Here is a 26,637-nt window from a genome sequence, read left to right on the forward strand (position 1 = left end):
ACAACTGCTGAACGCTTGTTTAAGTGTAAAATATTCTTTAAAGGACCCAGATCTGAAGCCTTTTAAAGCCAAAGAAAACCTCCTGAATCACCACTGAATCGGCAATCTCGCCTAAATAACAACTGTGGCTTATTCCATAACCCAGCTGGTTTCCCTCTCGAGATCTAATCCAAACACGCTCCGCTCCTTCCTCATCAATACACTTCCAAAGAAAACGTGAGAATGGAACAAATGACACCCTCCATTTGAAGAAAAAAAATAAAAAAAATAAAAAAAACAGCGAACTCCCCTAAAATCAGCGCCACGGAACGGCAGTCGTTTCATTCAAATAAGGACCCACTCCTATTATTTGTGCTGCAATGCTCAGGAAATAATTACTGCGCTTGAATCACCACTCAATTAGGGCACAAACACTGCCAAATTAACAGATTATTGGAAGCCAGGAAAAAAGCCGGGGGGTGGGGAGGGAATCGGGAAGGGGAGCAGGATACTGTCCCGGATCAGCTACAGCATAGCCATGACTTCCCCCAGAAACCTCTTATTCCATCTGAAGTCTCATGCAAATTCCTAAAAATTACCAAAGTCCAGCATCTCGCACTCCTAACAGCCACAGCTGCCTGTTCTGGTGCGTTCTTGTTTGATTTGCCTTGAAAACGTGAAAATAATAATTAAGCTTGGTATCGCCCATTTTTAATTGAAACCACTTTTCCGCAGGGAAAAAAAACATCACTAAATAATTTAATGACTTCTGCGTTGTTTTTCCTTTCTATTTCACCTGGTTTAAATCACTCTAGAATCAGACCCGTCATTTCTTTTTGAGCTTCTTGCAGAATAAAAAGTCCAGACAGGAAAATAAAACAGAACCCAAGGCAGCCAACCTTTGGCTAGTGATAAACTCCAAACTGGACTATGGCCTCCCAATTAGATCTAAACGAGCATTCAGGTTTAGAAGATAACGGGCTGATTCCTCCACATTTAAGGCAGGGATGAGGTCTCGCCGACAATTCCTCGGCAGTAACATCTGCCTCAGATCCACACAAGGTCATTTTCCAAAAGCTATTCCCATGCAGGATTTATACGGAAGGTTTTATGAGAGCTGAAGAGAAGCGTAGGGATTTGGGGCATCAGCGCCGTGAGAACTTCACCAGAAATGCAGGTCCAAAAGCCCAAGAAGAAAAAAAAGCATCCCTGCCAGCCGCCAGACCTGTAGGACCACGTGTCCCCAGCACCACGAATCCATCACCCTGAGTATTTAAGTCCTTCATCTCGTACAAATATGGAGCAAAATTCTGTTCTCATGTATTTATAAGGATGCTCAGAGTAGAATTTTGCCTACGGTACACGCTGGCTTCTCAACTCTTGATCAAAACTTGCTGCCTATGATATGCGGCATCTCCAGCAATTCATCTTTTCACTTCATTTCTATTCATCTCACATAGTGTCTTGCTACAGAAACACTGGCAGATTTATATTTAATATGAAAAAGTTGCACATTGTAGAAAAACTTCGTCTTTACACAAATTACTCCAGTGCACATCTTCTCACAGAAAAGCCATTTTAAGCCAGTTTCAGAAATCGCTATGTATGGTCGAAGTTTAGCATCTTTTCCTTTTTTTTTTTTTTTTTTTTTTTTTAATTCTCATAGCAACTGCGAGCAACCTCCCAATATATCCTACGCAGTCCTTCAGGTCACGCCATGAAGAGAGAGATAAACCAACGCATCCATCCTGTGGGGCTCATAGATTCCTCTCCCAAAAATCTGGACCCAGATTAAAAAGTTCTGCTATTCAGAATACAATCAGAATTCACCTCTATTTAACAAAAACAAAAAACAAACAAACAAAAAAAACACAAACAAAAAAAAACCAAACCCAAAACAGTCAGTCAGCCCCTCATTAAATTGATTGAATCACTGAGAGCCAGAATAGATATAAAATACTGATGCTAATGGGAGTTAACTTTTACACCTTGCTAAGAAAAAGTGTATTTTCTTCAATCTCCAGAAAGATACCCAATGTCAAAAATAAGAGGAAGACAGACATAGAAGGTTAAATCACTTATTCAGTGATTTAATATCAGCGAGAGATCTTCAGGTTGAATTTGCTGTATTTATTTCCTTTTGTTATGCTGAAAAAGGCAAATAACCCAAGAGCTCACAGGAAAGGTAAAGGGATCGCCTGAAATACAACTCCAGGTGCAGAGAGTGGGCGTGATAAGGCTGGTCTTGCCACCAATGCTTTTATTACATTTTTCATAAGATCAAACAGCCGCTGAAGTTCCGTTCCCAACACAGGGTATCACATTACTTTACAATAACAGAAATTCTTACCTACGCGCTCTTTCGAGGAATAAATCACACTATCATCCCACAAATCAGCCAAATTCCTCTTATAAATACTAACAGAGAAACACGAAGCGTGAAGGCTGAGTCTGTTATGAAGCTCTTCCACTCCAGGTATTTTTAACAAATAAATCCAGGGGGTTTGGGGGCCGGCAGGTGGGAAAAAATATCATATCTAAATACGGCGCCCGCACGCCCTGCAGTCAGGCTGTAATCAAAAATAAATAAGTACTTACTTCCAGAAAACTCCAGAGGCAAAGAATCAGTCTAGTATTGACAGAGTTCACTTATCAAATGCAGGCTATTTTTGTGTTGTGCATCTCCTCCTGACAGCTGCCCGTCCTGCTTCACTTTCAGGCTTCCAAGTCTGCTTCATCGTTCGAGTCTCTGGACAGATATCGCTGTACTGTACTCAAACAGCTCTTCTGGAGCGACTTGCTCAATAGAGATACGGGGTTTTCCCTTCATGCAAAGCTTGGTTTGATGAGGACAGCACGCTCATTTTCATCACCGTATCTGAACGTGGGGAAGCTGCTCTGGACAGCCAATTTCTCCATGTCAGCTACAACGTGAGGTTCGAGTGATTGCCTCGGATTTAGGCATAGAATCATAGAATGGTTCAGGTTGGAAGGGACCTCAAAGATCATCTCGTTCCACCTCCCTGCCCTGGGCAGGGACACCTCCCACCAGACCAGGCTGCTCGAAGCCCCATCCAGCCTGGCCTTGAACCCCTCCAGGGATGGGGCAGCCACAGCTTCTCTGGGCAACCTGGGCCAGGGGCTCCTGGGCCAGGGGCTCACCGCCCTCACAGGAAAGGATTCCTTCCTCAGATCTCATCTCAGTCTCCCCTCTTTCAGTTCAAAACTGTTACCCCTCATCCTATCATTCCACTCCCTGCTCCAGAGTCCCTCCCCAGCTTTCCTGGAGCCCCTTTAGGCACTGGAAGGGGCTCTAAGGTCTCCCCGGAGCCTTCTCTTCTCCAGGCTGAACCCCCCCAGCTCTCTCAGCCTGTCCTCACAGCAGAGGGGCTCCAGCCATCCATGCCTTTAAGGCTAGGTGAGATGAACACCAAAGCCTCCTTGTGCTAAAGAAAAACAAATTTTCACATTCGGCGTGCCAGCTGACGCTCATTTGAGGCAGAGATGGAGAGCTGGTGTAGCAGAGTTGAGTTTGCAGGAAGCGATCTTTCAGTGCTGAAGATTTATTTTAAGCCCGGGTCTTTGTCTCTTGCATTGATTACTGGTCGAGAACCAGCACGTGGGAGAAAAATGTTCTGAGAATATTTCCAACGGTCCTGCCAAGCATTTTCAGCCTCGGCAGGCTGCAAAACAGTGGGCATTCACAGTTATGTTACTCTGATTACCATCTTGTCCTTTTTACACATTTGATTTTACTTGATTTTAGCAGCTGCTACCTCAAGTTGATTTAAAGTGAGAAACATATTCTTTCCACCGTCTGAAATCTAATACTCACTGCCGCTTTGCAAGTGGCATACAGTACGGATTGCTAAATCTTGTGGGTTGTGAGAGATCAGCTGCTAATTTAAGGCTGGTTTTGAGGGATGCATAACATTCTATGGAATAAATAGAACGTGCATAACGTAATGCCTTCAGTGCCTGCCTATCTCATGGTGTGGTAAAATGTTTTTGCATGCAATAACGCAACCAAACGGTATCTACTAGAATTCAGTTGATATACCTTCACGCTTCATAAATAAGCCGTCTTTCTGAAGGGGATCAATCTACGTGATACTTAACGTTGCTTTAAAGACAATGTTGTTGTGACAGTTCTAGAGCAACGTATATGCTAACGGCTGCTCGTTTGATTTTTAGTGACCGAGAAGGGATTTTGCTCCACCTCCAAAGTGCGTTTTCTCCATAAACTTTACTATCTTAGCACAGTTATCTGCAGTTTTTTTTGTTGTGACTCATATACGGTACCTTCTCCATGAGACATACATTAAAATGGATGGAAAAACATTTCTCATCTGTACATAAGTGTTGTGTAAGTACTTTTTCATGAATAGGGCATTTCATCTTTCATCGAGTGCTGAGTGGGTGAAAGGAAACATACACAGCTGCATCCTGAAAAGACAAACTCAGTATTAGAGTCTGTCATTAAAGTTTCTTGCAAATTCAAACAAAAAATTAGTCAACAAAAACTATTCATTGAGGCCAAATCACAACTGTGGCTTTGTTGCAATACTTAAAAAAAAAAAAAAAAACAAAAAAAACCAAAAAAACCCAAACCTGTGTTCCAAGCTTAGCAGCAACTTTTCTAAATGTTCAACAACTTTCATTCTTTAAGCAACAACACAGCAGATAAATCTCAGCCCATTAAAGCACCAAGAAACTACACACTTGTTCCAAAGTAAAGTAGATTCAAAGCCCAAGTGGAGATACCCAAAAAGGTCTAAGTATTCTCAAGAAATTGCTAATTAGTTACCTCTGTAAGAGTAACACAGTATCACTGGACAAGATTCCTGCCGGTGACTTCTGACTACAGCTCATTATGCAAAAACCCTTCTGTTATAATATATTATATTGCTTTCAGCGTCATAGAAAAGTGTTGATTCTGCGTAAGTCAAGCAACATTTACTTCCAAAGCCTCCTACTGCCACTCAGAGCGTTTCATCGAAGGGTTAGACTCCATCACTCATCCGTATCACGTGCTCTTTAACTACATAGAACTGCAACAAATTCTTATGAACCAGCTTAGAAGACAACATCATTCTGAAGAGGTTTCTGCATGACTACCCTGTTTTCTGTTGCTACTGACATATAGCTTTAGAGGCAGAGCACATACTTGATGTGGAACCTAAAGGATTAAACGCTCAATATCATCCTCTCTTCTGTCTTTAGATCATCACAGCTAAAGAACACCACTTCTACCACGCACTTCAAAGGAATTCAACTACCTTCATTTACTGATTTCCGCTATTACAAGAAAGAGAAGGTGTTTCCTTCTTTCACCAGCCTCTCAAAAATAATCACAGCTCTCGATACAATTTTCATAACGTGGTAAACTCTATCCCAGTCATCTTGCGGCTGCATGAAGACCCCCGTTTACAACAGTAATAACAAAAAGGAAGAAAGCCACGCTATGTATGGGAGCCAGTAAGTAAATACTGTAAAATCCATAATAATAAGATAAATCTGTTCCTCAGCCACTGGACTCGCTGACTCCCTTGACTTTGACTGTGTGTTCCTGCAGGTTTCTCCCGTGTTTGGCTTCAGTATATTTGTTTTCCACTTGGAAAGAACACAACAACAAATACCTTTTCATGCTTCACGTTGCACTTTGCTGGACTGCAGATTGTAAACAAACAAGATAAAAATCTCAGAACTTTCTTTACTGAAATTCCATGGAAAGAACAACCACCAAAAAAAAAAAAAACCCACCAAAACCACACCAACCCCAAACCAACCAACTCTGCGTACTGATGAACGCACCAAGAATTTGGCACGCACTCCCTCACACCCTGCCCCTTCTGCAACATTTTCTGCAAGATAAAGGCAACATTTAGTCTAGCAAACTAGACGGTCTTTATTTGCGGTGCAGAGGCAACCCGAGGCAAGTTCTCTAAAAGACTTTTTTTTTTTTCCCCCCACGATGGAGATGTTAATTATTTAATTTCTGTTGTAGGGAGACTGCGTCAAACTAACCTTCCACTATCTCTCTGCTTAAACTGTAAGAGAAGGTCAAAATTCACTTTATAAGGCCTTGCATTGAGAAATTTAAAAAAAAAAAAAAAAAGAAAAGAAAATCCTGCCTACTGTTAGAGCTTCCAGACGGCACAAGTACCTAATTCATATGGTGGTCCTTACTGATCCCTACCTGAACACCTCTTGGGTGCTAACCCAGGGATGCCTGGATGCTCCTCTCACTTGCTCTCTGGGACAGACCATCTCCTGAAATGGCCGAGAGGACGCAGCTTTAAGGAGAAAGGGAGAACAATTGCTCTTAAATGCTCTGCTCCAGCCAGAAAGCTCTCACTCCCAATGAAAAATCCCCGTGTCCCTGAGGGTTGCAGGGCAAAAAAGCTCAAAAGCGGACAGCCGGAGGTAAAATGAGGTTTTATTTTTAAACAGCACTGCGTGTTGATCTATTTGGTTCTAGACAAATAGAAGAGGACACACAGTCGCCATAGGACGTCCAGCTGAAATCGGATCAACAGTAGTTCTGGAGCTCAGGTTCCACTTCTTGAAATAAACCATTTACTGAAGCAATTCGCAGAAGGAATCCGAAGTGACGCAAAGTCCATCAACTGCAGCTGGCAGCCAACTTTTCAAGAACGGATGCATGACTGCTGATGATAACGCAAAAAGCTTAGATTCTAATGCAGAAAAACATTATAGAACTCTGCAGGGAAGTAGAAACATCTCCAAAATATACCCCATAACATACTTTGCAAGGACCTATAAACTCTGACTTCAGCAGAATTAACATATCCAACCAAAAACCATCTCCAGCAAAAATACCTCCCAAGTTTTGAAATGCATTTCTATCTGTTAAATTTCTCTGTTGCCAATAGTGTTTACTCTACCTTGAGTCAAAGACATGAATCTTTGATTTCCTGAGATTAATGCAGTAACTTGGTTTAGGCTGTTAATGCATTCAAAGCTTTCAGACACGCAGGAGACTAAGATGGCATCAAGAGCATACAGATGCATTTGGAGGGGATATTTTTTATGGGAAATAAACTAGAAATTCCTTAATATATGTCTGCAGCAGGGACTACACGGAAATAAAAGCTTACTAGGGTGCCTCAGGGCTGGAAGAGATGGCTTCCAAGCCCGTTTATGGTTTCTAAGCACTACTATATGATATAAATAATAACACCACGGTAAACCCCAAAAACCCTATCAAATAAGTGATGACACAAGTGCTCCAGGAAAGCGGTGTTCATTTCTCAAAAGTGAGACCCGGCCACTACAAAGCAATGATCAATAAAAATACATACATTATATGCAGGTAACGGTGTAGAAACACACTGTATTTGTCAGCAGAAGAGCTCAGTCCAACTGATGCATCAAAGTGCAGCTCCAGAGACAATGGTTCTTTTAGTGCCTTGAATCCAGAGAAACATGAAAAACGGGTCTATATTGACCTGCTCTATCAATAAGGCTATTGAGTTACACCTGTTTTTGTAGTGGTCACCAAAAGGAGCTGTACGGTTTCAGAAATAAGGCACTGTAGAAGTTGGCTCATGCTCAGTTTCCTTTAACATTTTCCACCCTCAAGAATGCTGTCAACAAAACACAGCAGTTGCCACAAAAAGCCGTATCAGTCATTGTCTTCTACAAAAATCACTCCATGCCCACATCTAAGGAGAGCAACATGCAATAGAAATGCCACATCTTCCATCAAAGCTTCAGGAATGTGACTTAGCAGTCGGCAGGAGCAGTTTTGGACACTGCGATCCCTCCACCCTACGTTATGTCCTATGCAGAGGAGGTCCCAGAAGAGCAAAGCTGCCCTCCTCCTACCAGTTCTGGCTTGCCCTGGCTTCAACAGAAACAGTTCCAACACCAATTCAGCAGCCTTGTCACCCTGATGTGAGAGCCTCCATGAGTCTGGGCAATCATAGAATCATACAATGGTATAGGTTGGAAGGGACCTTAAAGATCAACTAGTTCCAATGCCCTGCAATGGGGAGGGACACCTCCCACTAGACCAGGTTGCTCATTGCAATGAGGTTGTCAGCCAAATTGGTTGTTTTGGTTGGGTTTTTTAACCATGGGTGTTCTCCCCATGACAACCCTCCACCCTTTGTCAACATAATTGTTCTACAAGTCCATCTCTTTGTTTATGCTTTCAAGGGTTGGCATCTCGACTATGACAATCCCCTTCTGCATCTCCAACGTGCTTCAGTAGAGCAGGTCCCGCTTTCCACAGCTGGAGTAGAACTTCTAACCAGGGAAGGCGGCCAGGGATCGGCTCTTTGGCCCCAAGGGATAAACTCTTTCTAGTGGACAAAAACGAAACCTACCATGTGAATAACTGAGTCAGTCCCACTGCTTTTATAGCAGTTACTTCACCACTATGTGGAGAAATTAAAGTAGAAAACCATTCATCCTCGGTGTGTAAGAGAAATTATAGTCTCACCACTGATCATTTCCTTTAATTTACAACTTTCTTGCATGTTTAAATCCTCAAAAATGTCTTCAGTATCCAAAACATTTATAATCAAAGCAAATGACTTCAGAAGTTCAGAATAATCTATAAACTTAGAAAATTTCAGTTGTTCTCATTAAGCGAAAAAATAAATTCTGTGCTGATAATATACGCCCGTTTCTTTATTGCACGGCCCAGTGTTATAAATTAGACTTTGATAATAAAAGCAAAACAGAATAAAACCTTACAATTATATGCTTTTTTCTTCCTTTACACGCGAAAACTTGGCTTTGAAGTTATTCTAACTCTTCCTCCTAAAGGTTACTCGTACAGGGCTACGCTACGCCAGCAAAACTGATCTGGAACAGACAAAATGTATTCTGCAAATATGAACATTTAAATGCAACATATATATTACTTCATTAATCTTTTCATATAGAAGCTTGTGTCCAGTCTGAAAAACTAATTAAATGGGTAAAGGCAGCAGTTTCCTTGCAAACATTCATGCCATACGCAGCAGATTCGGGGGGGTGGTAGAGTCCACTCAAACGTATCTCAGAGTTTGCTTAACGCGAATGTCTACCAGACCCCTGGGGCACGGACAGTACTCACTTTCTTGGAGTAACTCCCAGTGGCAGATGTCAGAGCGCTTTTCAGTTTGTGGATGACAAAATGACAGGGTACTGACGTGCGTTGCCTATCACACCGACTATGCCATACCTGACCTACTGGCACGTGACATAAAAAGGCAGAAGTCCAAGAAAAAACTACATCTCCCAACTCACCACCCAGAATCCCATCACATGGGGACTTTGAACAAAATTCAGATATCTATTGTACAAAATAGAAAGTCACTGGCAACCCAGTTCGAAATAAACCATCTAAGGCTGACGGCATTGAATCTGAATTTCCCTCAGTAACCACATTAAATGGAGGGAATTTCAGTCTTTCCATCAGTTCAAAAGACAGGGAAAGTAATTTTTCCAACATTCCCAAGCTGCCATCGCACTCCCCATCCTAGAGCCGCGCCAGGACCCCGCCGCACGACAGCGGCAGGGTGCACTATGTGGGTCCAATGCTGGCAGGTGGCATTTTCGGGAGCAATGGTGCAAGACGGGCAGCTAGGAAGTGAAACCCTCCGTCTCATAGACAACTCTCAGTAAAGAACACTGGAGCCCTCATTAATATAATTGGTTTCATACTAGCTGCTAAAACACTAATTCACTCCATTTCTATTAGTTAAGGAGTGCTTTGCTCGCCTCTATTTTTGCTCAAGCATAGAAGAAAAGGGGGAAAAAAATGCCTGTGTCATATACTCTGCCTGCAGTTAGTGAATGCCACACCAGAGCACATTTGTCACCACGGATGAAAAATGAAGGTAGGTAGCCTTTCACGCAAGCTGCTCCTGAGGACCCAAAGGGAAAAGAATTTCGAGAGCAACTCCCACATCGTTCACTCAGAGCGATGGATTTACGTCCTCCACCCTGCATGAGATCCACAGAGCGACTACGACTCCATCACAAACTGAAATTCAAGGTAGAAGACACATTTAAAACATAAAAGCATACTACAGTACTACCACCGGGAAAAAAAAACCCAAACCAAAAAACCCCCCCAAAACCCTACCACTAATCATCACCCCTCAGGAAACCACTCAATGTTCAGTCTTTCTGCTTCAAGTCCAGAAAATTAAATTTCCCCTTTCTAACAGTGCTGCCTTTGGGTACGGACCGAAGAATAAATGAGCACAAGGCTTACGCCACGATGCAGCAGGAAGAGGGTCTGCGCCTATCAGTGGAGCATCTCTGGTCACGGGAGGAAAAAAACACACCATTGAATGCCACGACCCACATCACAAGCCTTTTGCCCGCTCTCGCTGATGAGCAATTAGTCGTCTCATCCTGCTCACTGATACTCTTCATCTTCATTGGGGTCGGGAAAAAGAGCTTTGCGTTGGGTACCAAGTGCTCCTTTTCCACTTTAAAGACATATCCCTCTCTCTCTCTCTCTCTTTATTTACACTTTTCTTTGAAGCCTTAAAGACCTGAGGACAAATTGCATCATTCTAGACGTGGATGCTATTTTCTAATTTTAGAAGTGATCCTTCCCCTCTCTACGTGTACTTCCGTCTCGCTCTCAGGCCTGCATGACTTCAAGACCCATCTCACTGCTTTTAACTTGGCTGAAGACGAACGTGTATTTAAGCCACTGGTTAAAGTGTCTCTAATGATAGTGCAGTTCATAATAATAAAACTGTCCTTCCCCTAAAACGTGCTTTCATCCTGTTGAAAACTTAGTAAGCCTATTAATTATTTTCTTAAAGTCTGAATTTCAAAACGTCACTGCTGACCTTTAAGGCTCATAAAAAATGCGACTCTATCTTATCTGTGAGAAACAAGTCCATACAATCTATTTTAGGATGAAAATATTTATCAAGGGAGATGGTTGCCAATTATGAACGCAAACAGAAACAAAGCCACTCACAGCAAGTTGCTATTTCTTTTACATCTCAAGGGTGTATTTCTCCCCGGCAGCAGAGTGGTGCACAAAATAAGTGACATCTGGTGGCTATATGCTGTAATATAATAAGGTAACTCATATCAATGCCGCTAACCAGTTCAATTTTTAAGTTTGCTGCTTCTTAGCGAGGCTTCTTAGATGTTTTATTTATTTATTTTGACACAGATACTTGTGAGACTCCTTGGCATCCCGGTCCCCACGCATGGCGACAACTGCTGTTGCCTAATTGAAGTGGGATTGCCATAGTCACATCAGGAAAACCATGACTCCAAAAAAGGAATTAACTAGCAAGGCATAGCAAAACGGCGCTAAGATTTAGCTGGGCAACACCAGTGAGAATCGTACAGAGCCAGGCTGTCAAAACAAACAAAAAAAAAAGCTGCACAGAATTTTGCAAAGGAAATAAGGAAATCCGCCGTCACATGCTCAAAGTAATTAATATCAACTCCGCTTTCTCTGAACTGTTTGTCATTAGACTTTACTTAAACGAAAAAGAAATAGCTGTGATTCCCATTCTGAGCTTAGCAGCAGCCTTCTCCAAACGTGAAACGGCCTTTCCGCTCTTCGTACCTTATTGATCCGCAGCGACGGTCACGTGTAACCCATCCAAGCCCTTCCGCACCTAAACCTGCATAAACCCAGGCATAAAGCAATTACAGCTCCCCTTCCCACTCCCACAGCCCAGAAATCAAGGTCTCTCCTAGAAAGCTATAAGCCTCCCTGGGATAATTAATAAATATACTGTCAGTCAGCTACAGTTGAAATTACAAAATTGCTAAGCGCTGCAATTTCAAGGCTTGTAACGCCAATTTCTTCAGTAATAAGTATTTATGGAAGAAAAATCTCTAAGCACTGTCTAACAGAAATCAGATGAAATATAAACAGAGTCTAAATATTTATCAGCAGAGGAAGTTCAAAAATATCCCTGCAAAACTAAAGCGGATGGCAGGCTAAATCCAGAGCCATTGAGCGTTCTTTGAAGGGTGTGCTCGGAGGAACTTCATCTTCAGTTTGACATCGCTAAATCAAATTAATTCCTTCCTCCTATTCAACGGCTACGTAAAAAATCCTTGATGTCAAAAGGACAAAGCTAAAAATGTCCCGAAAACCAGGCCTGAACGCTGCACTTGGCGCAAAAGACGGCCCAAACTCCTACCCACACAACGCAGTCATGCAATACTTTAAATGAGGGTGTGAGATTTTGGGGCTTGCCATCACTTTTAAGGCCTAAACATCCTTAACGGGAACGTCCACCTGCACCGTCAGCTTCCCTTAGCACTGAAACGGGCGCACACACCTGTGGCGTCCCAATAAAAGGGGACCTCTGGGATGACACAATTACTGCTATACTATTTCAAAAAGAGATATTATTTCCTTTTCACGCACCCTCATCCCCACCAGGCGTTACCTTCGCCTTAACGCTTCTGGCTGAAGTAAAGAACAGACGCATAGAAAAGTACAGCTGAACGGCTTTGGCTCCAGTCACTCATCAAGAAGAAAACTTTTTAAGATCCCATTTCAATTTTGTTTTATTTTATTTTTTTTTTTTTAATCCTGGCATGCTGAAGTCAGCAGGAAGACGTTTCATTGACTTTAATGAAGCCTGAGGTTCATCCCAAGAATTGCTGTTTGGAATGAGCACAGCATTTATATTACCTCATTTGAAACCCTCAGGTTTTTTGTTAAATGCAACTTAACGATATTGGCTCTTCCAGAATTATTTGTTATCTTTAAAAATACACAAAAAGGTTATTAAAATACTGCAGTGTAAAATTTTTAGGGATTGTGGCTGGGATATTCCTGTTTCAGTAAGAGGCAAGTATTTATGATGCAGAAATATACCGTGTCATAAAGTTTCAGTTCATTTTCTAATATTGAAAATCTAGGAATTGTTAAAGTCCAACAAAAATCACTGATGATATTTACACACTTACCTGTATTTTCGCAGTACATTTTTAATGGGTTTGGGTTGTTGGGGTTTTTTGGGGTTTTGTTTTTTTTTTTCATTTATTACCCAACGTACTAGAATAGCAAGATAAAAAAAAAAACTGGAAAACTGAATAGATTGCTACACTATGCCCACTTAATGGGTACCATTAACAGACAAAAAGCCATCAAAACTCAGCAGAAGCTTTTCATGCATTCCCTTGTATTGCACCAAAATGAGTTATTGCAACTCTGGTATCAAACTAAGAAGAACACTCAGTTTTTAAGGCTGTAATGCAGAAATAAGCAGCAGGTGATTTGAAGCCATCTAAGAAGGATATTTTACCCAAAGAGTTACTGAAATCTAATTTATTAAAAAAAAAAAATAAAGTAGTGGGGGGCTCAGCTAAAAGCTACTCACCGTGGAGCGCAGCAGACCGCTGCTCAGGTGTACCGGCCCCACCACCGCAGCCGCACACGCCGCCGAGCAGAGGGCTCCGAACTTCTCCAAAACAACTGGGAAATATTTCCAGTGCCCACAATTCGGAGGAGCCAGATTCTGGTCCCCCCTTACACCAGTGAGAACCAAGAGCCGAGTTACTCTTGATCTACCCTAATGCAAGAGAAATCCACGTGGGATTTCCATGGATACCAATACATAATCTATTTTACTATGCCGTGTATTTTTAATTTTGCTGATCTCCTTAGCGATATTCAAAAATCTTCTCTGAAGAGTTAAACCCTTCAGTACTTAAAATAGCCTGATGTTAGACAAATGAATCTTTGCTCTTTCCTACAACGAGAGGAATGAGCTTAGGTTCTCCCGTTCCCTTCTGTTCACCTCTCACATCTCATTTCTTGTTGAAACTGTTTTAAAGCTGGTATAAATAGCTTTGCAAAGTAATTCTAATACTAAATGTCAAGAGCGATAGTGGTTTCATTCTGATTTATCCTTGTCTGTTCCTCAGGCAAGTTAATCCTCAACCTGAGATACTGTTTTCATAGCTCTATAATTTATGAAATTTTTCATCTAAATTATTTACCTTATGAATGGCTCCGATGAGTTCCTCAGGGCGTAAAGCTGTAATACTCGACGCTGAAGTGCTCAAGAACGCGTTTTTGTCTTTTTTAAAATGAAGAGACCACCACTGTATCTCGTCTTGTAATTTCTAGGGGTAGCCTTTAACGCACAGCAGTGTTTCTACCCAAGCTTTTTATCTGACCTCTGCACTTGCAATAGAGGCAGTTACAGCCCAGATATCACAGGGTTATCCCAGGCTAGAGCTCCAGGGAGCCACAAAACAAGCGAAGAGTCCCTGATCCTGAAGCACAACCTCACAGCATGAACCCATCTTCCTTCAGGGACCCGAACTGGCATCAGCTGGGACATGGGCTCGACACCCGATGTCCACGTGCAACCTGCTCCTCTTCCACGCCAACAAGGCGGCATCCAAGAGCCCTCCCAGAAACGGCCCCAGGAAATTTCCTCCGGCTTCAGCAACCAAACCAGAAGGATGAGCTGTAGAGCAGCCGCTCTACAAACGCACTAACCGGCGACTGGAGACAGAAGAGGACCACGACCGCTGGCCTAACATGGTGAAATAGATCTATGAAAAGCTGAGCTTTCAGAGCATTCCTTGAGGAGCCTAGAAATTTCACATTCATTATCCATTTCACTTATTCAACATTAACAATATCTATTTAACATTATCTATTTCATATCTACATAGCTCGGTCGGAAGATAAATTTCTCAACTAACAAGTAGCCAAAATCAAAGAGGCTGGGGAGGAATATTAGATAAGGCGTTTGATGGACTTGCAAAAAAAGTGTTTTTAAGACCTGGTAAAGGGTTTTTCAGGAGATGAAGCTCCCCTGTGAAGAGCTGGCCCTGCAGGCAAGCCCATCTCATTAGGTGATACACACTCCTAATAATCTATTAAACTACCCTTCTCCATTTCCTCCCATTTCTAGCTTTACACAGTCAAACCTCCTGGCTGCACCAGTCAGAGTCCTTCTCCTGCTTCGGATTAATACATTCTGGCACTCACAGGCCATTATATCCTAGCTTAGGCACAGCAAGTTTAGCACGGGGCTCTTATATTTTCTTCAAATCACGTGCAAAACCTTCACGAATCCTGATTTCTGTTACTTTTTTTCCTGAGGTCTCTCCTATTTGTTGGTATCTCACTACTAACTTGGTGCCAGATCTAAAGCACTTTCATTAAGTGCTTTTTTTCCCCCCATCCTGCTCCAAGACCTGAACTTTAACTGGGCACGTGGAGCACATAAGGACATTTTCATCTTCAATCACCTGAAACCATCCGATATTGCAAGCTCACGTCTAACGTGCTGCCCGCTTTCACGGCACTCTCTCATCACTACCATCTACCGGGCTTCTTCCATCCCCTAAGTACACATTGCAGATAAATCTTCATTATTTTTCCTATGTATCTTACAGAAGTTTGCATTTTTTCAAAGGAGTCTTGTCTTCTTTTCTCCCTACCTCCTTGAACTTCACATTTTCTCTCCACTCTTTTTGTTTCATCTCCCAGTTCTTCCCAGTTAAAACTCCCCTGTAACACAATCACTGCTGGTCTTTGAGAGAAATGTCCTTCCCTATATTCCACGCAATCCTGAGAAGTCACCAGGTCTAACTTAAACTTGGCAGATTTAAGCCACGCACCAATATATGCAAAAAAAAAAAAAAAAAAAAATAATACAAAAGTCTTTTTCAATCTCATCAGTTTTTCTAATTTTATGGTAAGATAGCAGGGTACATTCACCCACACTGAACATCAAGTTTTTTTTACAGGAAAAATATCTCCTTGTGAAACATATTTTTCCCTACTGGAAGGCGTGAAGCAAATGAAAAATGTCAGTTTTAGTATTTTGCTATTTAGGTACAGATCTGCACCTTGTACAGTGAGGAACGACCTACCTTAGATACAGAGCTGGCATTAAAAAAACGTGGCTATTTATAAAGCGGTGGGCATATTTGATGAGTCCAAATGACGGCCCATTAAGTTTTAGAATAAAAAGTGTGTATTTAGTAGTGCTTGGTATATAAAAGAATAAAGGCCTGTGTCTCCTCCCTATCTCTCCATCACCACGTTTCTTCACACGACTGCGTTCATTTCAAAGGAAGCCCATCGCGCAGAAGGCAGCACCTTGGCAGCCAAGTGGCTTCCGCCATCCTTGATGCTGCAGGGGCTTTCGCTGCTCTCTGCAAACCAAGGGAGGAAGGTTTCCTGCACCACGAGCTCCACAAATGTTTCTGGAGCTGGGTTAGCTTACACGTACTACCTCATTTCTGGCAAGTTCATAGGGAAAGCAGCAGGCTTGCTACTGTAGAGGTTTGGAAAACACGCGTTTCAGCCTGGAGAAGACTGAGAGGGGATCTCATCAATGCTCATCAATATCTACAGGGCAGGTGTCAAGAGGATGGGCCCAGACTCTTCTCACTGGTGCCTGGTGACAGGAAAAGGGGCAACAGGCGCGAACTGGAACACAGGAAATTCCAACTCAACATGAGGAGGAACTTCTTTCCTGTGAGGGTGGCAGAGCCCTGGCACAGGCTGCCCAGAGAGGTGGTGGAGTCTCCGTCTCTGGAGACATTCCAAACCCGCCTGGACGCGTTCCTGTGCCACCTGCTCTGGGTGACCCTGCTCTGGCAGGGAGTTGGACTAGATGATCTCCAGAGGTCTCTTCCAACCCCTGCCAGTCTGTGATTCTGTGAAACTATTGCGGGAATTTTAAGAAGCTGGATCTGGGAATGGGAAGAGGCAGGGCAATGGGTTGGGGTTGGCGAGTCCATGACCTCTGGTGTGCTACCAGAGGGGGACAGAGGTAGAGCATTGGGACAGAGCCTGCCATGGACCACTCAGTCCTACTCACACTCATCATGACATCTGGTCTCTCACCACCACCGCTGCCTTGTCATTGCCATCAGCGTCCGGCACACAAGTGGACATCGTTTTCCTTTGTTCCTTCTCACTAGGTATCAGGCACATCACCTGGCTATCTCCTCCTTCTACAGGATGCCACGCTCCTTAAAACTAGTGCTTACCGGCCATGTTCAACAGCTGCTGGAAACCAGGTGTAACATAAATTAATAAATATTCCATGGCAAAGCTACATTAACTGCTTGCCCCTAAAGTGCTGTTTAGTGGCATGTCAGGCACAGCTGTGTAATCAAAGGATTACAGAGCTCCCATTGCAAGGCGCCTGCCGCACTCCAGCTCCGCGGTAGCTTTCCCGTCTCCCTCGCATGTAAAAACCAAAGCAATTAACCAGGACGGAATTGTAATCATGTCTTTCAGCCCAGGAAACACAAATGAGAAGGTCGTAGGGACAGACAGTGTGACTGTACAACACGCTTTCTGTTAGATACATGGACAGCCCTACGTGTTTTTAAGGGAATGGGTCAACAGTGCTATACGTAATTAGCTAATTTTAGTGGAATTGCAGTGTAAGTGGGGAGATCGGTGTAATTCAGGCTACTTTGAGATAAGAACTTGTAGAACCTTACAGATCCCTTCCCCTCGCGTGAATAGCTGTATTTAGACTCCAAATCTGGCACCGCACTTCGTCAGTAAGGAAAACAGTGCACTTCACTAAAACACATAAATAAATAAAAAAACACTAATTTGTGGGGGAGAGCAGTGAAAAAAAGCTCTCTTACTGGAAATCTACCTTCTTTTTCCAACAGCACTTTGGATTCTTCCAGCTGAGCAACATAACTCCAGCCAAGCAGTAGGGTGGGAATTCAGAGTTACCCCTCGTTGTGCGAGGCAGGGAGGAAAACAGGTGGGTTTAGGGAGGAAAATGGGTGGGTTAAGGGAGGAATTGAAGCCTGAAGACAGCAATTAAGGAGCCCGGCTCAAACCGGGGCACAGCTCCTGCAAACTCTATAGGATGTTGGAAACTGGGTGATGCGCGTCACCGGGGTACCCAGAGTAGCACTGAATGATTTAATAGCACATTTCCACAGAGTTTCTCATTGAGGGATATACAGCCTTTAAGGATACAGTAACTGTAAGGGTAATTAAGGCTTGGGAGGGGGAGGGAGTATATCAGCAACCGTTTAAGTAAGGCATGTCTCTCCTCACCTGAGTGATGTATCTGTACCGAAAGAGAAACACAGTTGGATGCTCTCACTTCCTAAATCAATATGTCATTTAGGCAAGATCAGGCCACTGCTGCTGGCTTATCTCTACAGAAGGTATGTCGAACAACGTTCAAAACACGGAACGTAATGGTAACACAACGCTGAGTCACAACTCCTTAAAATTTTGCTCCCATGAACACAGGAGGAAGCGCTCAGCATAGGAAAATCGGCAGAGGAATTTGATAAATCCTTACTGTAGTATCACGGCTAGCAATACCTCATGGACTTTGGATGAGTTTGCTGTCATCCACCTAACAAATTGACCTTAAATATAAACAAGTACTTTGAGAGATACTTTAGTATTGGGGCACAGCCCGCCTTTAAAAACACGCGCGGTAACACTGAAATGACCTGGGCTACAAACATAATCTTTGCCCACTGAAAGTCCTGGTTCTCATAGAGCTCCAGCCACAGGTTGCTTACGAAAACGTTAAAATACAAGCGGTATCTTATTGGCATCTCTATGATTATGGGTACCTAATCCCATCCTCGCTAATGCTGCCAGTGGATTACGTAACTTCAACGTGAAATAATCCGAATACGAGAGTCTGCTTCAACCTTCTCATTTATACAGTTTCCAGATATCTACTTTTAGTTTAGCAGTAAGATAAAATCCATTACTGTCTTCCATTGCATTAGCGGAATTGTGTTTTGTCACGTAAATCTCCACTGTTTCATCATGCTCCCGTGACAAACCACCAAATAAAACACTCTGAGTTTGAGATTAGTCCTCCTATTACAAAATCCAAACCATAAAAACTATTTTGTTATTGATTTCTGAACGGCACCGTGACTACACTTACGTGGGATCTAAGTGCCATTTAAAAAAAAAAAAAAAAAAAAAAGGTAGTTTCACTACTAAATCTTCATGCAAGTGGTTTCCTCTTTTCTGCATTCAGATTGATTTTCTTTTTTTTGGCGTGTGAAGAGCCAGATGAATCCTTTGACTCAATGCCCAAGAGTGAAATGGCACCAGCAGCAGCAGAGAAGCTCTCAGGGCAAGAGATGTGTGACAACATTTGAATCACAGACAAAAAAACGCTTCAAGACAACATTATTCCATCAGTATTTACTGTTTATAAGTGAGTGTATATGTATATGTGTGTCTGTACATATATCAATGTATATAAATAGCATAGATATAAATACGTACGTACAGCTCATGTATATGTTGTGACCTCTTATTGATGGAAATTTCCCTTTTTGCCAGAGATCAAGTAGTCCCCACTTAGCATCAAGCCCGGTGCTGTTCAATTAGGCGTTTGCTTACACAAACGAGCGCTTATGATTTTCAGGCAAACCTGAAAAATATTTACTCTTCACGAACAGGTCCAGCAAGCTTTGAGTTTTAATCTGTAATCTGCTCAGCTGACTGCTTGTCCTTTTTTAGGCACAAAATACAAAAGGCACGTGTTTGTTCGACGGGAGTCGATAGTGATTTTTTTTGTCTGGCTAACAATCCAAGAAGTGAAACCATTCTAATGACATATGCAAGCACATGAAGAGAACTTTAGGCCACAGAACCACAGAATAAAAAAAATTAAATATAAACACATTTCCATATCTGAAAGTTCAGTAGATGTTTAGATGCACCATCCTAGAAATACTATCATCCATCCTATTAACCTACAAACGTAGCAGCGTCTGAGAAAGTCAATTCACTGCAGAGCACGGCTGTAGTATTACAATGAAGCAGCACAAGAAAAAAAAAAACACATCAAAACCAAACATATATGACACCACCAAAGTTCAGCTGGTGAATTGTTGCTTAACAGACGCTAACCATAATAACCCGTCACTGAACCTTGACTGCATTCTCAGCAAAAGCATGCCATGAAGCTATTTTTAACAGCCAACAGCTTGCCTTTAAGAAATACCCCTCTTCACCTAAAAATATGCATCAGTGAATGGCAACATCCATCCACGGCTCCATCCTAGGTAGGATGCGCTGCCGGAATGAAATGGGAGAAAGCCCCTTTCCAAGTGCCTTCTCTCCCAAACCCCCGTGAAAGCAGCCCCTGCGCGGCTCCCCGGCTGGCGGCAGGACCTGCCCAGCGCAGATGACAGCAAATGGCATTATCTTTGTCATCTTTGTCATCATTCCCTCCTCCCCGCAGCTACTAACCTGTTCAGGGGCACGTTTCAAAGCCCTGTGTCCCCCCCACCCCTCTCCGCTCACCCCGCTGCCGAGCACCGGGGGATGCTCCCCCCGGGGACGCCCCGAGGACCCACCCGCCGAGCCGGGGGGGGGGACACACTCCCGTCCCCGCCGCGCTTTGCTGGGGAGGCACGGCCAGGCTTTACGCCTGGAGTACGGCGGATGGAGGAGGCGGGGGTGGCAGCCGCAGGGGGTTTCCGCACCTCCGGAGCCCGGCGGGAGCACGGCGTTCCCGGGGCCGACCCCCCGCCCCGCGCCGCCCCGGGGCTCCGCTCCGCCGTACCGGGAGCCCAGCCGCGCCGAGCCGGTCGCCCAACTTCCCGCAAAGTCCCGCCGCCTCCAAACTTGGGGTGCCGCGGCCCGGGGAGCCCCCAACCCCATCCTCATCATCACCCCCCCGCACACACACACACACCCCCCCAGCGCACCTACCTCCGCCGGCTCCGTCCCGCTCCGCGCCCGCTCGTCCTCCCATCCGCCGCCTCCGCCGGCTCTGCCCTGCGGGGGGGAGGAGGAGGAGGAGGAGGAGGAGGAAGAAGAGGGAGGGAGCAGCCCCGGCCGCGCTGCGCAGCCCGGGAGGCGGCGTGCTGCCGCTCGGCTCGGCCCCGCCGGCTCGGCGGGGGCGGGGGGGTCCCCAACGGTCCGTCCCCCCCTCGTCCCCCCCGCTTCATCCCCGGGGGGGGAGGGTCCCGGCGGGCATCGCCCCCGCGGCTCGCCGGTCCCGGCAGCACCAGCTGGTTGGGAAGCTTTTGGGATAGAGATGGGCCTCTCCTGGGCGATCCTATGGGAAATACGAGCCGTCCCAAGGAACCAGCATCCCAAATCGTGGGGGGAGCCGGGGAGACACGTTTGCTCATCGGCTGCCGGGTCTCCCTGGCTTGAGCAAGTCAGACTTTCACGCCGGGCGCCTGGCAGAGCACATGCAGCACCTACTGCCGTGGTCCGGTTTTGAAATTGGCATGAACACAGGCTAGGATGCCAAAACCCTCAACTCAATAAATGCAAGGTTCACTCAGCCAAGAGGATCCTACCATGCATACATAAATATATAGACATGTAAATGTATAGTCTGCTTATTAAGTCGTCCGTGTGATGTACACACGTGCCTTCTGCGATGCAGCACACGCCGTTTCACACGGAGGTTTGATGCAACGCTCGCAAAGCTGGTGGTATCGGAAGTTGTTGCGCAGCTGTGAGTGTCTGCGGCTGGCCGAGGCTTGTGTGAGCACACTGGAGGAGGAAAGATCTTCATATTTCCCTCCTAACGCAAAGTGAACCCGCTGTCGGGCTTAAACCCGCATGTTTAATATTCAGCAATGTTATTTCTAAGAAGTTGAGGCTAAGAAGCATGAGCTAAATGTGAAAGAGCAGTGAATGCTGTATTTTAGTATTTCCTTTCATTATCAAGTCCATCGTTGGTTATAACTTTCAGAAGCATCTGAAACTTACACAAGTCTGTGGGAATCTGTTTTGAAGTGAAACCATATGTAACTTAATAGTAAAATGCAAACCAGAAGCTTCCAAATTACACAGCTGTGATTGGGAGCCAAACAGTTCAGGAATTTCAAAGGGGTGATTATACACCTGCAAGACCGTATATAAATAACTAAGAGATTGACTTAAAAAACCCCATGTTTCCTACAGCACACCGTATGTATCTCTGTTCAGGTCACATCTGATTCTCACCTAGTTCTTCGCTAAAAAAATCTCACAGAATAAAACACCTGACTAAATCACTAGGTGAAACCTGTGATTTATACAATATTCACCCATATTCGGTGTTTCTGGTCTGGGTTAAATATGCTGCCCTCCAAGGCATTTTTAGGCCTCCTGGGATGCTCTGAATAGCAGTTATGCTTAGCCAGATTTCTGCATAATTATACTCCCTTCCTTTTTGTGTGTTTTAAAAAAAAAAAAAAAAAATCAAAGAAGCTGTCATGAAAACAAGATCTTTGTTCCCTGGGGAAGTCTCTGTTCACGCTATTCCTCACCAACCGTCAGCTGGAGTAAATACCTTGATGGCCGTATCCACACTCAACCTTCCAGGGTTGTGTCTGCCCATCTCATGGACATTTACAAACTATCTTCAACATTACCTGGTGAGACGGGGAGGGAAAATACAAAATTTTATGGCATAATAAATCACTGTCCAAGAATTAATTGTGTTACCGTGAGCAATGATAGTCAGAAAAAGAACAGTCATAAATAGCCTAAAAAAATCTGAAAACCAAGACTGGACTTTAATTCTCGTTATTCAAGACGTTGAAAGAGGGAAGAAATGAAGAGATTTCAATACAGAAATTATAGTAAAACCTTCTCTGACTGGATTGGTTTTCATAAAACGAAAGCTCCCGACCTCCACCTCTGTAAATATGATTTCTGCTGGTTGCCGCACTTATTCTGCAACATATAAAGGATCATCTCACTTTTAAAACAAGTTTGTACATAATTCTTAGCTCTAAGCGGGTTTATCTAATACAAAAGAGGGGAAAGCCCTTTAGTAGTGTTGAAAAGCGGGCCCACGACTGGGAGGGCAAGTGCGTGAATTTTAAAGATGATTTTTTTTTTTTATGTAGGGGAGTCTTATTGCTGCTGACCGTGGTTGGGGGCAGAAATCTGGGGAAGAGGGCCGGCGGCTGGGTTTGACAGCGGCAGAACTGTGCGTTTATCGCCAGATTTCACCCTGGGATAAACAGATCGGATCGCGTCCTCAGAGCACTGCTGTAATGGGATGCTAATCCGGGGAAATGGGCTGCTCTTCCTCCGCCTGCCTGTTAACAGCATCAGCATCTTTAGGTTGTTCTCACAAAGAGGGGTTACACAGGCAGATGCTTCTGCTTTGGGTTTCTTCCCTCCCAACCCTAAAAACCGGAGGGAGAAGTTCATCGCCCGCAAGCACCCGGGAGACTCTTTCTTCCCGCTCCTGCTGCTTTTGGGGAGCCCTTTTCCCATGACCTCCCGTCACCAGGCGCTGCTTTCCAAAGCTTTTCTCGAGGGACGTTGCTGCAGGGTGCCAGCGTAAACCGATACCCTTACGTCAAATTGTAATCTCACCAGAAACGGATGTGGGCTGGGGCAGGAAAAGACGAAAACTTCCCCAAAGCATCTCTGTCCCCCTTCTGCAAGGAGAATACAGACCTGCCGAGTTCCCCAAGAGAGCCGCCTGAGCGAGCAGGTTCAGGATTCCCTCTTTGCCCAGGAAAGCAAAGAGGGAGCTGGAGCTGGAAGCAAATAATTTGCTGGGTGGGGAGCTCTCAGTTCAGCCGGGGAGTTTCCATGCAGTAAGTCTGAAAAACCACAAGGTGATATATATGTTGTACTTAACAGTTTTAGGGCTTACAGCGCCATGCCGCTGAGCCGCTCCGCTGAGCAGAGGCACAGCAAAGTCCGAATTTCACGCAGGCGTTCCGTCCTGTTGAATGCACGGTGGCTTTCTAACACGGGCTGGGGTTGGGATGTGCATCTCCCGGCCCCCGTGGAAACTATTTTGTCTCTTCTTCCAATGCTGGGCTCTGAGCTGTGAGTTGGTCCTCCGAGAAAATTGCAGGAAGATTTATTCTTCTTCGTGGTCTGTCCTCCCATTAAAACATTGGTATAACTCTCACTGGAATTAATGGAATGTGTATGTTTAAAAGAAATGCATTATTACTTTTATTTTCCCCACGGTATCCTGGCAACAGACACGTCCCTAAAATACAGATCGCTAATTTCATATCTTATACATCCTTCAGATCTCAGTAAAGGTATATCGACCTTCAAATACTCGGAATGCTTTTTTGCTGTTTTCCCAGCTTGGATTGGGAATTATTCTGCTTGGCACGCACATCCCTTGAGTGCATCTGGGAGTTCATGCTCAGTCTTTAATTGAAGACAATGCCTTTTTTTTCCCCAGATTAGGCAAAAATTAACACTGAAACATGACTAGATAAACGTGTCAGAATTTGGTTTCCCACAAAAGGTCTGTTCGATTTTAATGATGTACGTCGAGAGCCAGTTTCCTTTTGCCTAACGCCATCCTTTTATCCCGCGTTGTATGTCCTTCAGCACCTTAAAGACTTCCTTTTTATTTGTGATATTTATGCCCTCCAAGTACTTGTTGAAGGGTATCGTTTCCCTCTTAGTCATCATTTAGCCAAGCGCTACATACTAAGTTCCTTTAATCTTCACTCATAATTCAGTCTCTGCAGACCCTTAATCATTTTTATTGCTCTTCTATGAATGTCTTCCAATTTGCGTGCATCTCTCCGGCAATGAGGTACCCAGAATTTAATGCCTTATTTCAGGTGTGATCTCCCTGCAGCAATACAAAAGATGTTACCTCCCGCTACTTTTATTTACCGCTGATTTAACAATATTCTGGAATCATGAAGTAGCCGGGAATCAATTAAAATAGAATTTAAATGGTTCAGCGCTCGGAATTACCATAATGCTTTTGTGGCACCACACGCAACAAGAAGGCTTGAAGCCCGCTGCTTTTGGAAATACATGTGTGGAGCTCCTAGGGCAGGCAAAGCTTTTAAACCTGCCGCACGCACAGCTCCGTGATTCTCTAAAGGAATGTGGAGGAGGAGTTACGATTTAGAAGACAAATGGAGATGGGTTCGAATTGGCACCCGAAACAGCCCGCGGGTGCTGAGGGCCTGAAGGCTTCACACCGCTCCTCCTGTAACTCTTCCATATGTGACACCAACCAAGGGCTCACCACAGCAACGGGAAAACTACGTGAGCCAGCAGCCAAGGAGCTTGACGTTCAGTTGGTTCAGGCTCTTATTTAAATTGTTGGCTTTAATAAAAAGAAGTCGTTAGAAATCCATAACACTTCATGAGCTTTGGCTAAAGAAGAGCTTGAGAGAACTAAGAAGGAGAATAAATGGGGAAAGATGCGCTAAGAGCTCTCAGCTGAAATGATCAGGTAATGGGGAAAGATGCTCTAAGGCTTCTCAGATCTCTGCTACAATGATCAGGTGGCTTCTCTGTCACCGTTGCGTGTGGTTCCTGATTAAAGGCCCACAGCGCTGCCACTGAAGCCAACGGGAGCTCTGCTCCTGGCTTCTCCTTTCCCGGATGAACAACCCTCTTGTTGCCTGTTGCTCTTGTGAATAAGGAGGGAAGAGTGTCACTCTTGGAATCATTTAGTTTCTCTTACAGAATAATCTTTTCCCCTCTGTGGCATATATTTGAACTGTCACTCTCCAGATCTATTACGTATGTTAATATATTTCCTCTCTGAGCCACTGGTAGGGAATTGTAGGTCACTGGGCCATTTCGTGTGCTCTCCAATGCTCGGAGTTTTTACTTTCATGTCGTTTATTACTCCTCCTCCAGCTCCTGAACTCAAAATGAAGCATTTAAAATTTGATCAGGGATGTGTTCTAATGAGTGCTTGGTTTATATGTGTAAATATTTCCTTAACTAATTTTTACCATTCTATCTACCTCAAGAAAAATCAGATTAACTGTATTTTATAAGCTCTTCTCCCCGCATACTCTAGTCTCTCCTCTTTCCCATCAGTTTCTCCTCATTCATGCCCTAACATGAAGTTCCTTGCAAATCCCAGCCTTCAGCAGGGGCTTCACAGTTGAAAAAAACAGGTTGTGGCATGAAACAAATACACATACGATACGTGTGCACGGATGTGCATGCACATGTGAATCTTTCCTTAAGAATTATTTACGCTCTGGATAAACACCTCACATTGCTGGACATAAAATTGACTTTTTACCCGTAATGTATCAATATTTCAAGTACCAAGGCTGATTTGTTAATGTCGAGTTTGTGGGATGAGTGCCTGCCATAAGGACTTGCCATTTGTTGCGATAGAAATTCATGTATGAAGAGCAAACCCTTTACCTGTGTGAGAAGGGATCCGAAGGGGACATGGGCGTCCCTCACGCCTGATGAGAAGTTGCTGCCTGGCCAGTATTAGGGCAGGGAGGGACAAACTCCGGAGCCCAGCGATGAGGTCCCACTCTGCCATGCTTTTACACGCTCCGTTTTAGCCCAGACGGTACTTGGTTCAGGGAACGGCATGGTCAGCAACTCTTCCCGTAGGTATGAAGTCACCGATGAGGTCAACGCATGAGGTCAGCCTGCTTTTAAAAGAAGAGGGTTGACTTGTGCCGAGATGGCCCCCGCCATGCTGCGTTCCCTCGGGACCAGAGGATGGGCCCTGAGTAGATACAGCAAACTACCGAGCTTCGAGACCTTTGGGTTTCAGCCTCAGGACTGCAACTGTGCGATATCGAGCAAGTTCCTTGGCTTCTCTTGTTCTCATTTTTCCTGTCATTGGGATATCTGCCTCGTTCTTAGGTGTACAGCTACAGAGAGATGAATTTCCAAGCATGCTCGTGCTGGATTAGCCTTCCTTTTAGATACACAAATAAAGTCATTTAACTCGCTAGGTGTTA

General features: G+C 44.2%; 1 protein-coding gene across 1 annotated transcript in view; it reads right to left on the minus strand.

Annotated features, from left to right (window-relative positions):
* CHST15 (carbohydrate sulfotransferase 15) overlaps positions 1-20,841 on the minus strand; it is a 54,874-nt gene extending 34,033 nt beyond the window's left edge. Inside the window, exon 1 of the mRNA XM_074591337.1 lies at positions 20,663-20,841. The gene's annotated coding sequence lies outside the window, so the exon portion shown is untranslated. The remainder of the gene's footprint in view (positions 1-20,662) is intronic.
* Between the last annotated feature and the right edge of the window lie 5,796 nt (positions 20,842-26,637).

Source organism: Larus michahellis, chromosome 6 (assembly GCF_964199755.1).
Source record: "Larus michahellis chromosome 6, bLarMic1.1, whole genome shotgun sequence".
In the NCBI taxonomy this organism is placed as follows: domain Eukaryota; kingdom Metazoa; phylum Chordata; class Aves; order Charadriiformes; family Laridae; genus Larus; species Larus michahellis.